This window comes from Zingiber officinale, chromosome 9A (genome assembly GCF_018446385.1).
Source record: "Zingiber officinale cultivar Zhangliang chromosome 9A, Zo_v1.1, whole genome shotgun sequence".
Classification (NCBI taxonomy): domain Eukaryota; kingdom Viridiplantae; phylum Streptophyta; class Magnoliopsida; order Zingiberales; family Zingiberaceae; genus Zingiber; species Zingiber officinale.
In genome coordinates this window covers 16647096-16659317 of record NC_056002.1, presented here as the reverse complement: position 1 = coordinate 16659317, position 12222 = coordinate 16647096, and positions in this window count along the sequence as shown.

Here is a 12222-nt window from a genome sequence, read left to right as displayed (position 1 = left end):
ATTATTTGGAAACGCACTGAGAAAACTTTTTTACATAAAACAAAATAAGACATTTTTATTAAAAAAAAAAAAAGAAAAAACAAAGAACATTGCCAACTGGCACGGCGGCACCCCAGCATATGGTACAATAATAAAAAAGTTGCATGTATTCTGGATCGGTTATAAACTTACCAATTTACTAACCTTCACAAACTATTCGGTAAAAGGTGAATATTTTCGTTATCAGTATCGTCATCAGTCTATCTCAGGATTTATACAGAATAGATAAATTATGATGACTTAACAAATAATGATAATTCATGTAAAAACTTAAGTCGTATAAATTAGATTAAAGACTCATATCCTTATTTTTTAGTGTCATCGATTTGATCTCTATGAAAGAAGATGCAGTGAAAATGAAGATCTTCCAAGGGACTTAATGGATGATGGCGCTGTAAAACTTCTTGTCAATGGGAACAAGAAACTATGTCAAGATTATTCCCTAAGCCCTTCGGAACCAACCCTATATATAGTGAACGTTTATTATTAGTCTATCGATAATAATAGATGTCAGACTATAAGTCTATATATATACTGAACATCTATTATCAGCAAATAGATGATAATAGATGCGGGACTATATGTTCTATACATATGAGATCCATATCCAATTACCCGAAACCCACTAGGCATAAGTTAAATCATTTTAAAGGGTTCGGATCGTATTCATGTGTGCGGCTTACAAATAAGTCTACCTAATAGGGATAATTAATTCCAACAATCTCCTACTTGAGCTATATATGAATTGTATGTGAAATACAAGTAAAACTTTAGTTGATATCAAACTTTATTGTCACAAAATACCCTTGTAAACAATATGGTCCATTAACTTCATTGGTATTGAACTAAAGAGGTCATAACTACTGTATATGATCGTAACAAGCCCCAACAGTAATCACAATACCAATGTCATTAATGACATAAATAAGATGTGAATTTTGGAGTGGAAATTACATGAAATGTGATCAATCCATGACAATTTTTAACTGGTCCTAAGATGACCTCAAAAAAGGTCAGATCATATTTGCAAAATACTTTATGCTAAACTGCAATAGCAAATTATGATCAACTTTATGATTCCAAAAGAAATTTTTATCATATTTACACATATCAAATGCTAAACAGCAGTAATAAATGTTGATATCACAGTCAGAGTGTCAAACAAACATATAAATTCTCATTAATGTTTTGAACTTTAAGTACGTACAATAATCAAAACAAATGTTTATCTTTATTAATCAACATATATAGAGCAATAAAAATAAATACAGACTCCTACTAGATAAGTTCTTCTTCCATAAGAAAAACTCTCATATCCACAACATACGCATGAAACACCTTAGGCACCAAGCCGTTGGTGAGTAGATTGGCCAACATGAAATATGTTCTGATGTGCTCTACCATAATCTGACAACTCTGAACTCTTTCTTTAACCGCTAGAAACTTGATGTCGATGTGTTTAGACTTCGACGAATTGCGGTTGTTCTTGGCATAAAGTTCTATGACTTTATTATCACGGTATATCCTCAGTGACCTATCAATATCATCAACAATCTGTAATGTTGTGATGAAGTTCCGCATCCAAATCCCGTAATAGGATGCTTCATAACATGCTATTAACTCCGCCTCCATAGTAAAAGTAGTTACTAGCGTCTGCTTGACGCTCTTCCAAGATATAGCCTCTTCAGCAAGCATGAAAATATAACCCGAAGTAGATCTTGTAGGTCCCTTTGCAGGCCGGCAAGAGGGGAGGGGTGAATTGCCCTACAAAATAAAACTCGAACCTTTCTCGGATTTCAACTATATAATGAACACTTGTAATAAATAAATAAAAAGAGACTAGGTAAAGAAAAGCAGATACCAGAGTTTTACTTGGTTTGCAATCAGGGGATTGCTAATCCAAGAAATGTAAGTACACTATCTGATTCTCCTCTAGGCGGAGTAGCCTCTTTACAACGTTGACAGCACAAATGAAAAGAACAGAATTGAAAGCACAGAAGGAATTGATTACAAGTTCGTTGCTTTTGAATGTACGGATTAGTACTTTATTTATAGTACTGGTCCGGGCACCTGGAAGGGGTTCCAGGCGCCCCCGGGGGGATAAATTTTATCTCCCAACGGTCAGCTCGCGATCAGCTTCGATCTGGTCAAAATATGAACCCCCGGGCGCCCGGAATGGTTCCGGGCGCCCGGACTTGTCAAGTCAACAAAGTTGACTCTGGTCCAGGCTCTCTGCTCCGGTTCAGCTCGTCTCAGTTCGGCTCGTCTTGGTCCGGGTCTGTTCGCTCCGGCTCCGCTAGTTTGGGTGATCTCGGCCTTCCAGAATAGGGCTCACCCGAACCCATGTTCCGGCCTTCTCCTCGAGCAGCCTTCCTTCCCGGTTTCTTGTCCCTCGAGCGTCGCGCACGCTCTTCTCGTCCACCGGTGTACTCTTCCGCGGACACCTCGTCCCTCGGACGCACCGAGCCCGTCGGCTCTCTCCCGTGCCGTCCTTCTCGCTAGCCACGTCTTCCGTTCGACTTCCTGTGTTCCTAAGCTCCTGCACACTTAGACACAAGGGTTAAACAAACGCAGGACCTAACTTAGCTTGTTTGATCACATCAAAACACCTTGGGGTTCCAACAATCTCTCCCTTTTTGATGTGAGCAACCCAAGTTAAGTTAGGGTAACCGTATGCAATAAAAATGATTTATATTCCAATAAGTCTAAATATTTTTCAATTGAAAAATTATAGTACCTCCCCCTAGACTTAACATACTTCTCCCCCTTTGATCACATAAAAATTGGGGTTATAAACAAGTCTAAGGTAAATTCAAACAAAAACGTTAAGTGTAAAATATTTAATAATGTCTAAGTAAAATTCAATTTAAAGACACTCTTCAGAATTTTTCTTTCGAAAAAAACATTTAAGTAAAACATTTTTCAGATAAAACAGTCATAAGTGTTAAAAAAAATTTTAAGTTTGAAACTTATCTCAGCATCCCCAAAAAAAAAAATTTCTAATTAATTAAAAAAATTCTAAGTTAATATTCATAAAAAACAATTCTAAATCAATTTTAAAAAATTATAAGGCAATATTATCATAAAAAAAATTCTAAGATAACTTAAAAAAAATTTCTAAGTCAATTTTCATAAAAATTTCTAAGATAATAAAAAATTTAAGAAAATAAAATATTTTCTAACACAAATTGAATAACTCTTTTAAAGCATCAAGTAATTTAAATTAATGCTTTTTCAGTTAGTCAATTAAACTTTTCATTTCGATACTTGGCTTCCAGGTCGTGGCGAGGCACTAGGCCTTCTTGGTTATTGGAGCAACAACCACTTCCTTAGACAAAGCCTCATAAAGAAATTAGTTGTTTAATTTCCTTGCTGAAAATGCTAAGTCTAATTTTTAATTTTAAATTAAATAGGTTTTTTGAACCCAATAGAGGTTCCTACCTACAGGATTAACCAAGTATTTCCTAGGTATATAGATTTTTGATATATTTCTAATTTGATTTTGATGAAATCTATAATACCAATTTAAACCTCCATAATTTCTAAAAGTAGAAATATTTGAACCATTAGATTTTTTTAATCTTTCTATTTCTTCTTTTAGTTTTTCATTTTCAATTTTTAAGTTTTCAAAATCCTCTATAAGACATGATTTTGCCAAAATTCTCTTTGTTTCTAAAATTTCATTTTCTAATTTGGCATTTTTATTTTCTAATTTATACATGGATTTAGTCATAGCTTTGATACCAAAGTAAAGTTCATCAGGGGATAAGAGACATACCTCACTTACCATATCAGACTTGAAGCCTGAATCTCCCCCTGCTTCGCTACTTCCATCTGAGGTCGCTCCCCCTTCATCGATGCTGGGTTCTGATGTACTTTGTCCTTCGTGGCTTACCATCAGTGCAATCCCCGCATATTCTTGAGCTTCTGATTCAGATGAAGAAGTGTCATCCCAAGTTGCTTTTAGGTTGTATTTCTTGGGTGTCTTCATTTTGACCTTCTTGAGTTCTGGGCAGTCTTCCCTTAGGTGTCCCTCCTTCTGACACTGATACCACCGTACCTTTCTTCTACCTTTTTGATTCTTTTTATTCTGCATTTTAAATTTATTAGATCTAAAAAACTTTTTAAAGTTTCTTACCATGTACGCTTCTTGATCGTCTTCGGAGTCTGACTCAGGTTCATCCTTGTTGGTTGCGTTCAGCGCCATAGTCTGGGTTGTGTCCTTTGATATCTATGCATATCTAGTTTCGTGTAATTCAAGGGTAGAAAACAACTCTTCTAAAGTACTTACCTCCAGGTCTTTTGAGATGTAGTAAGCATTGACGATTGATGTCCACTCCGGAGTTCTTGGAAACGCGTTGAGCGCGTAGCGTATAGTGTCCCGGTTTGTTACCGTTTCACCAAGGTTTTCGAGACCAGTAACTAGTTCTTTTACCTTTGCATGTAGACCGACTACTTTCTCACCTTTCTCCAGACAGATGTTCATCAGTTTGTTGCGGAGGATGTCCCTTCTAGCGAGCTTCGCTTCGGACGTGCCTTCGTGGAGTTCCAAGAACTTCTCCCAAAGTTCTTTAGCAGATAAATAATTTCCGATGTGGTTGACCTCTTGAGGCGGTAACACGCTCAGCAGGTGATGTTCCGCACGGCTGTTTGCTACCGACTCATTCTGCTCCTTCTTTGTCCAATCACTCTCTTCTTTTTCTTTTCCATCTTTATCTATTGGAGCTACAAAACCATATTTCATAATAAACCGAATTTCAAAATCTATTTTTAGAAATACCTCCATACGACGCTTCCAGTCTGCGAAGTTCCCCTCGAATTTTTGTGGAACAATGCTTGGTTCGACCATCTTTGTTGCTTCGATCGGCGGTTAGTCCTCCTGAAGCACCTCGCTATGATACCACTTGTAGGTCCCTTTGCAGGCCGGCAAGAGGGGAGGGGTGAATTGCCCTACAAAATAAAACTCGAACCTTTCTCGGATTTCAACTATATAATGAACACTTGTAATAAATAAATAAAAAGAGACTAGGTAAAGAAAATCAGACACCAGAATTTTACTTGGTTTGCAATCAGGGGATTGCTAATCCAATGAATGTAAGTGCATTATCTGATTCTCCTCTGGGCGGAGTAGCCTCTTTACAACGTTGACAGCACAAATGAAAAGAACAGAATTGAAAGCACAGAAGGAATTGATTACAAGTTCGTTGCTTTTGAATGTACGGATCAATACTTTATTTATAGTACTGGTCCGGGCGCCTGGAAGGGGTTCCGGGCGCCCCCGGGGGGATAAATTTTATCCCCCAACGGTCAGCTCGCGATCAGCTTCGATCTGGTCAAAATATGAACCCCCGGGCGCCCGGAGGTCCGGGCGCCCGGACCTGTCAAGTCAACAAAGTTGGCTCTGGTCCAGGCTCTCTGCTCCGGTTCAGCTCGTCTCAGTTCGGCTCGTCTTGGTCCGGGTCTGTTCGCTCCGGCTCCGCTAGTTTGGGTGATCTCGACCTTCCGGAATAGGGCTCACCCGAACCCATGTTCCGGCCTTCTCCTCGAGCAGCCTTCCTTCCTGGTTTCTCGTCCCTCGAGCGTCGCGCACACTCTTCTCGTCCACCGGTGTACTCTTCCGCGGACACCTCGTCCCTCGGACGCACCGAACCCGTCGGCTCTCTCCCGTGCCGTCCTTCTCGCTAGCCACGTCTTCCGCTCGACTTCCTATGTTCCTAAGCTCCTGCACACTTAGACACAAGGGTTAAACAAACGCAGGACCTAACTTAGCTTGTTTGATCACATCAAAACACCTTGGGGTTCCAACAGATCTTCTGCTATTCAAGCATCCAGCAAAATCAGAGTTTGAATATTCAATCACCTCCAGATGATCTTATCTCCGATACGTGAGCATATGTCCTTTAGTTCCCTGCAAATACTACATCATTCTCTTTATCGCTTTCTAGTGTGACAGTCCTAGGTTACTAATATATCTGCCTAACATCCCCACTATATATGTTATGTCTGGTCGAGTACAAACTTGTGCATATATAAGACTTTCCACTACTGATGCATATGGGAATTGCTCCATCTTCTTTATTTCAAGTTTAAGCTGTGGACACTGCTGCAAGCTGAACTTGTCACCTATTGACATAGGTGTGTCATCGAGTGTATAATTCTGCATACCATACCTTATAAGTACCTTTTCAATATAGGCATGTTGTGAAAGTCCAAGAATGACTCTTGAATGATCACGATAGATCTATATGCTTAAAACAAAGGATGTTTCACCAAGATCTTTCATTTCAAAATTACCAAATAGAATAACTTAATTTGAAGCAAATCCTTATTATTGCTCACAAGCAATATATCATACACATACAAAACAAGTATAACAAACTTACTCCCACTGAACTTGACATATGTGCACTGATCAACGAGGTTCTCTTTAAATTCAAATGAGGTAACCACTTGATCAAATTTCCAGTACCACTGTCGGGACGCTTGCTTTAAACCATAAATGGACTTCTTTAATTTATATACTAGGTGCCTTTAGTCCTTAGACTCAAAGTTTTCTAGTTGCACCATATATATAAACACATATATGTCTACATTAAGGAATGCAGTTTTTATGTCTATTTGATGTAGCTCTAAATTATAATGAGCTACAAGTGTCATGATTACCCTAAGGGAGTCTTTCATCGGCACAGAGGAGAAAGTTGTTGGATCCCCAAGGTTGTTTTGGTGTGATCAACAAGTTAAGTTAGGTCCTGTTGGTTTTTAACCTTGTGTCTAAGTGTGCAGGAGCTTAGGAACACAGATAGTCAAGCGGAAGACGCAGCTAGCGAGAAGGACGGCACGCGGTGCGTCCGAGGGACGAGGCGCTGCGGAAGAGTACACCGGCGGACGAGAAGGAAGCGTGCGGTGGTTCCGAGGGATGAAAGTCGGACCGGAAGATTGCTCGGGGAGCAAGAGACGCAGCTATCGAGAAGGTCGACGACCGAGGGACGAAGACTGCGGATGAGTACGCTGGCGGACGAGAAGGAAACACGCGGTAATTCCGAGGGACGAGAAGCCGGAGGGAAGCACGCTCGAGAAGACCGGAAGTTGGGTTTGGGTGAGCCCTTTTCCGGAAGGCAGAGATCACCCAAACAAGCGGATCCGGAGCGGAAGAACCGGACCGAGGCGGGACTGAACCAGAGAAGCGGTCCCGGATTTTAAAATTCAACTATGTTGACTTTCGGGGTCCGGGGCGCCCGAAACTGACCGGGGCACCCGGACCCCTCCGGGGCACCCGGACCCCTCCGGGGCACCCGGAACAGTAATTTTGACCAGATCGAGAATTATCTCGATCTGAACGTTGGGGGATAAATTTTATCCCCCCCAGGGCACCCGGAACCCTTCCAGGCGCCCCGACCAAGGCTATAAATATAGCCTTGATCCAGAAGCTTTCAATCAACTCAGTAATTTACATTCCAAACACTTGTGCACTTTTGTTCTAGTTTAGCTTCTGTCTTTTGTGCTTTCACTGCTGTAAGAGGCTTCTCCGCCTGAAGGAGATTGATAGTTCGATCAACTTTCTTGGATTAACAACCACCCCGGTTGTAACCAAGTTAAATCCGGTGCCTCTTCTTTTTCTTGCTTTTTATTGTTTAAGTTAATTTTTATGCAAGTGTTAGTTTAAGAGTTCGAGAAGAGTATTTGCGTTTTGATTTTTCAGAGCTATTCAACCCCCCTTCTAGCCGGCCCATCGGTCCAACAAGTGGTATCAGAGCCGAGACGCTTCAGGAGGACTAACCGCCGAACGAAGCAACGAGATGGCCGGATCTAACATCCACCCGCCAAAATTCGAGGGGGACTTTGCAAGCTGGAAGAAGCACATGGAGGTATTTTTTGGTACCGATTTTGATTTAATACTAACAATGGAACTCGGTTTTGAAGCTCCCGAGGGGAAAACAAAAAGTCAATGGACAAAGAAAGAGCAGGCCGAGTACGTGGCAAACAAGAAAGCAGAATTCCATCTGCTAAGCGTACTTCCGCCACAAGAAGTCAACCGTGTCGGCACCTACAACTCGGCAAAGGAGCTTTGGGAGAAGTTCCTTGAACTACACGAAGGAACATCCGAAGCCAAGCTTGCGAGACGGGACTTACTCCGGAACCAGCTCACCAACCTCCGTCTTGAAGAAGGTGAGACCGTCGCACATTTGCACTCCAGAATAAAAGAAATCATCACTGGACTCACGAATCTCGGAGAAAAGGTAAGTAACCGAGATTCGCTCAGGTACGCTTTAAATTCCTTCCCTAGAAATTCAAAATGGGCATCATTAGTAGATGCATTTTACATTTCGAAGGACTTAGAAAAAATTTCATTAGAAGAATTTTTTTCAACATTTGAAGTGCATGAGTCAAGATGTGCAGGATTGAGGGAGCCAAAGAACAACGTCGCCCTCAAAGCTTCGAGAGACGAACCTGAATCGGAATCTTCTTTCGACGACGAGGAAATGGTAATGATGGTAAGATGATTTAAAAAGTTATACAATTCTAGAAAAACTAAACATCCACAGGGTAGAAAGAAAAGAACGATCCGCTGCTACCATTGCGACAAAGAAGGGCATGTCAAGGACAACTGCCCCAAGCTGAAGAACAAAGACAAGGAAAATGGTAAGAAGTCTATCCAAAAACGAAAGGCCCTGAAGGCGACGTGGGACGATACGTCGTCCGAATCAGAAGTCGAAGCATTCTCCGGACTCGCACTGATGGCGAGTCATCAAGACGACGACTGCGATTCAAGCTCTTCCGAAATGAGCATCGAGAGCATCGATGAAGGGGGAGACACGTCGGAAGAAAGCAGCAGCTCAAGGGGAGAAACAAACAAGATCGACAAGGTAAGTCAAGTACAATCTCTTCCTCCCGATAAAATGTTTAAATTCATTAAACTTTTAACAAAAGATTGCTGTAAATTAGAAAGTGAAAATAAAAATTTAAAAGTAATTCTAGCTAAGTCGTGTCCCTTAGAAGAATTAGATAAATCAAAACTAGAAAATGAAAAATTAAAGTTAGAAATTCAAAATTTGAAAATTCAAGTAGAAGGCTTAAAAATCCATACATGTCCATCTAAAACCAATTTTAGAAGATCTAATAATTTAAATTGGTTCTTTAAATATCATCCTGGACAAATTAGGAACATTTCAAAAAATATGTCCCTAAGAAACATTTGGTTAACCCAGTAAGCTGGAACCTTTATTGGGTTCCTAAATCTTGCTTAGCCTAAATCCTAAATCGAAATTAGCGCTTTTAGCGAGAAAATTAAACAGTGAATTTCTTTATAAGGCTTTGTCTAAGGAAGTGGTTGTTGCTCCAATAACCAAGAAGGCCTAGTGCCTCGCCACGACCTGGAAGCCAAAATATCGAAATAAATGTTTAATTAACTTTCTGATAAAAAGCATTAAGGTTAAATTTAAATAATGCTTTAAAAAGTTATTCAAATATTTTTTAAATTATAAAAAAAAAACTTAGAAAATTTTTTTTCAAATTTTTTTCTTACTTAAGAATTTTTTTTAACAACTTAGAAAAATTCTCAAAATCACTTTTCACAAGTTAAAAATCTTTTTCATGAAACTAAAAATTTCTGCTTCAGTTACTTAGAAAATTCTCTTTTTTTCAAAGACTTAAATTTTTTTTATTATTTTCTAAGTCTTTAAACCCTTAGATTTTTTAAACCCCATTTTTTGTGTGATCAAAGAGGGAGAAGGATCAGTATAAGTCTAGGGGGAGGTAGATTCAAAATAATTTAATTTAACTTATTCTATTTTTTGTACTCAATTGCAAATTTAGTTAAAGTTATGTTATGTCTGTTTTTGACCCTAGCTTAACTTGGGTTGATCACACCAAAAAGGGGGAGATTGTTGGATCCCCAAAGTTGTTTTGGTGTGATCAACAAGTTAAGTTAGGTCCTGTTGGTTTCTAACCTTGTGTCTAAGTGTGCAGGAGCTTAGGAACACAGGTAGTCAAGCGGAAGACGCAGCTAGCAAGAAGGACGGCACGCGGTGCGTCCGAGGGACGAGGCGCTGCGGAAGAGTACACCGGCGGACGAGAAGCTCCGAGGGACGAAAGCCGGAGCGGAAGATTGCTCGGGGAGCAAGAGACGCAGCTAGTGAGAAGGTCGACGACCGAGGGACGAAGACTGCAGATGAGTACGCTGGCGGACGAGAAGGAAACACGTGGTAATTCCGAGGGACGAGAAGCCGGAGGGAAGCACGCTCGAGAAGACCGGAAGTGGGGGTCGGGTGAGCCCTTTTCCGGAAGGCAGAGATCACCGAAACAAGCGGATCCGGAGTGGAAGAACCGGACCGAGGCGGGACTGAACCAGAGAAGCGGTCCCGGATAAAAAAGTCAACTGTGTTGACTTTCGGGGTCCGGGGCGCCCGGAACTGACCGGGGCGCCCGGAACAGTAATTTTGACCAGATTGAGAATTATCTCGATCTGAACGTTGGAGGATAAATTTTATCCCCCCCAGGGCGCCCCGAACCCTTCCAGGCGCCCCGACCAAGGCTATTAATATAGCCTTGATCCAGAAGCTTTCAATCAACTCAGTAATTTACATTCCAAACACTTGTGCACTTTTGTTCTAGTTTAGCTTCTGTCTTTTGTGCTTTCACTGCTGTAAGAGGTTTCTCCGCCTGAAGGAGATTGATAGTTCGATCAACTTTCTTGGATTAACAACCACCCCGGTTGTAACCAAGTCAAATCCGGTGCCTCTTCTTTTTCTTGCTTTTTATTGTTTAAGTTAATTTTTATGCAAGTGTTAGTTTAAGAGTTCGAGAAGGGCATTTGCGTTTTGATTTTTCAGGGCTATTCAACCCCCCTTCTAGCCGGCCCATCGGTCCAACAAAAGTCTCCTTATAATCAATGTCTTCTTTCTTAGTGAATCCCTTGGCAACAAGACGAGGTTTATACTTTTCGACATTGCCCCTTGAATCCCGCTTGATTTTAAATATTCATTTACAGCCAACGGGCTTCTTTTCTTCAGGCAATTTGACAAGTTCCCAAACGTCATTGTCCGCCATAGACTTCAACTCTTCTTGCATGGTGTTAATCCACCTTTCAGGGTTAGAACATTATTTGACTTCTTATAAAGATGTAGGATCATTCTCCAACCCTATGTCAAAATCATACTCTTAGAGATAAATATAATCACGAGAATTCGTGGTTCTCCGTTCCCTTGTGGATCGCCTTAAAGGCACTTGTGCTTTAGGTGATTGAGGTACTTGCTCATCAATATGAGACAATACTTCAATTTTTGTGGTAGGTTCCCCCAATTGCATTGGAGATGTCATGAGAATATCTTGGTTCACTACGCTCACTAGATATATGATACCCATAATGTGCAGTTACCATACCGCTACTGATCGCACTAGTAGTAACCACAGGAAGATCACCAATGTTTTCCTTAAAAGACATTTCCCTGATTTTATTACTCCCTCTATCCTAAAAAAACTTGGCATTTATCGTTTTGAATAAGGATAGAGGGATCATAAAATTTATATCCTCTTGACTTCTCAGAGTATCCTACAAAATTACAGCTAACTGTTATTTGAGTCCAGTTTCCTTTCATTGGGCTTGTAAGACCTAGCTTCAGCTGGACACCCCCAGACATGTAAGTATCTAATTCTAGGCTTCTTACCCACCCACATCTCGAATGAGGTTTTAGTTACTACTAGGTACTCTATTGAATAGGTAAACTGCAGTCTTAAGTGTTTCACCCCACAAGGATTCTGCTAGAGAAGTGAAAGTCATCATACTTCTTACCATGTCTTTTAGAGTTCGATTGTGACGCTCAACTACACCATTATTACTGGGTGTATCAGGCATGGTATACTGAGGCACAATTCCACACTCAGCAAGGTAATTCGCAAAAGGTCTCTGACGTTGTTCACTTTATTCATCATATCGACCGTAATATTTATCTCAATGGTCAAATTGGGCAACTTTAATTTTCTTACCTAGTTGAAGTTCAACTTTGGCTTTGAAAATTTTGAACATATCCAAAGATTGTGATTTCTCATGGATAAGATACAGATAGTCAAATCTATAATAGTCATCTATGAAGCTAATAAAATATGCGTGTCCATTCTAAGATGCCTTAGGGAATGATCCACAAATATGCGTATGTATTAGCTCCAAAATATCACTATAATGGCTAG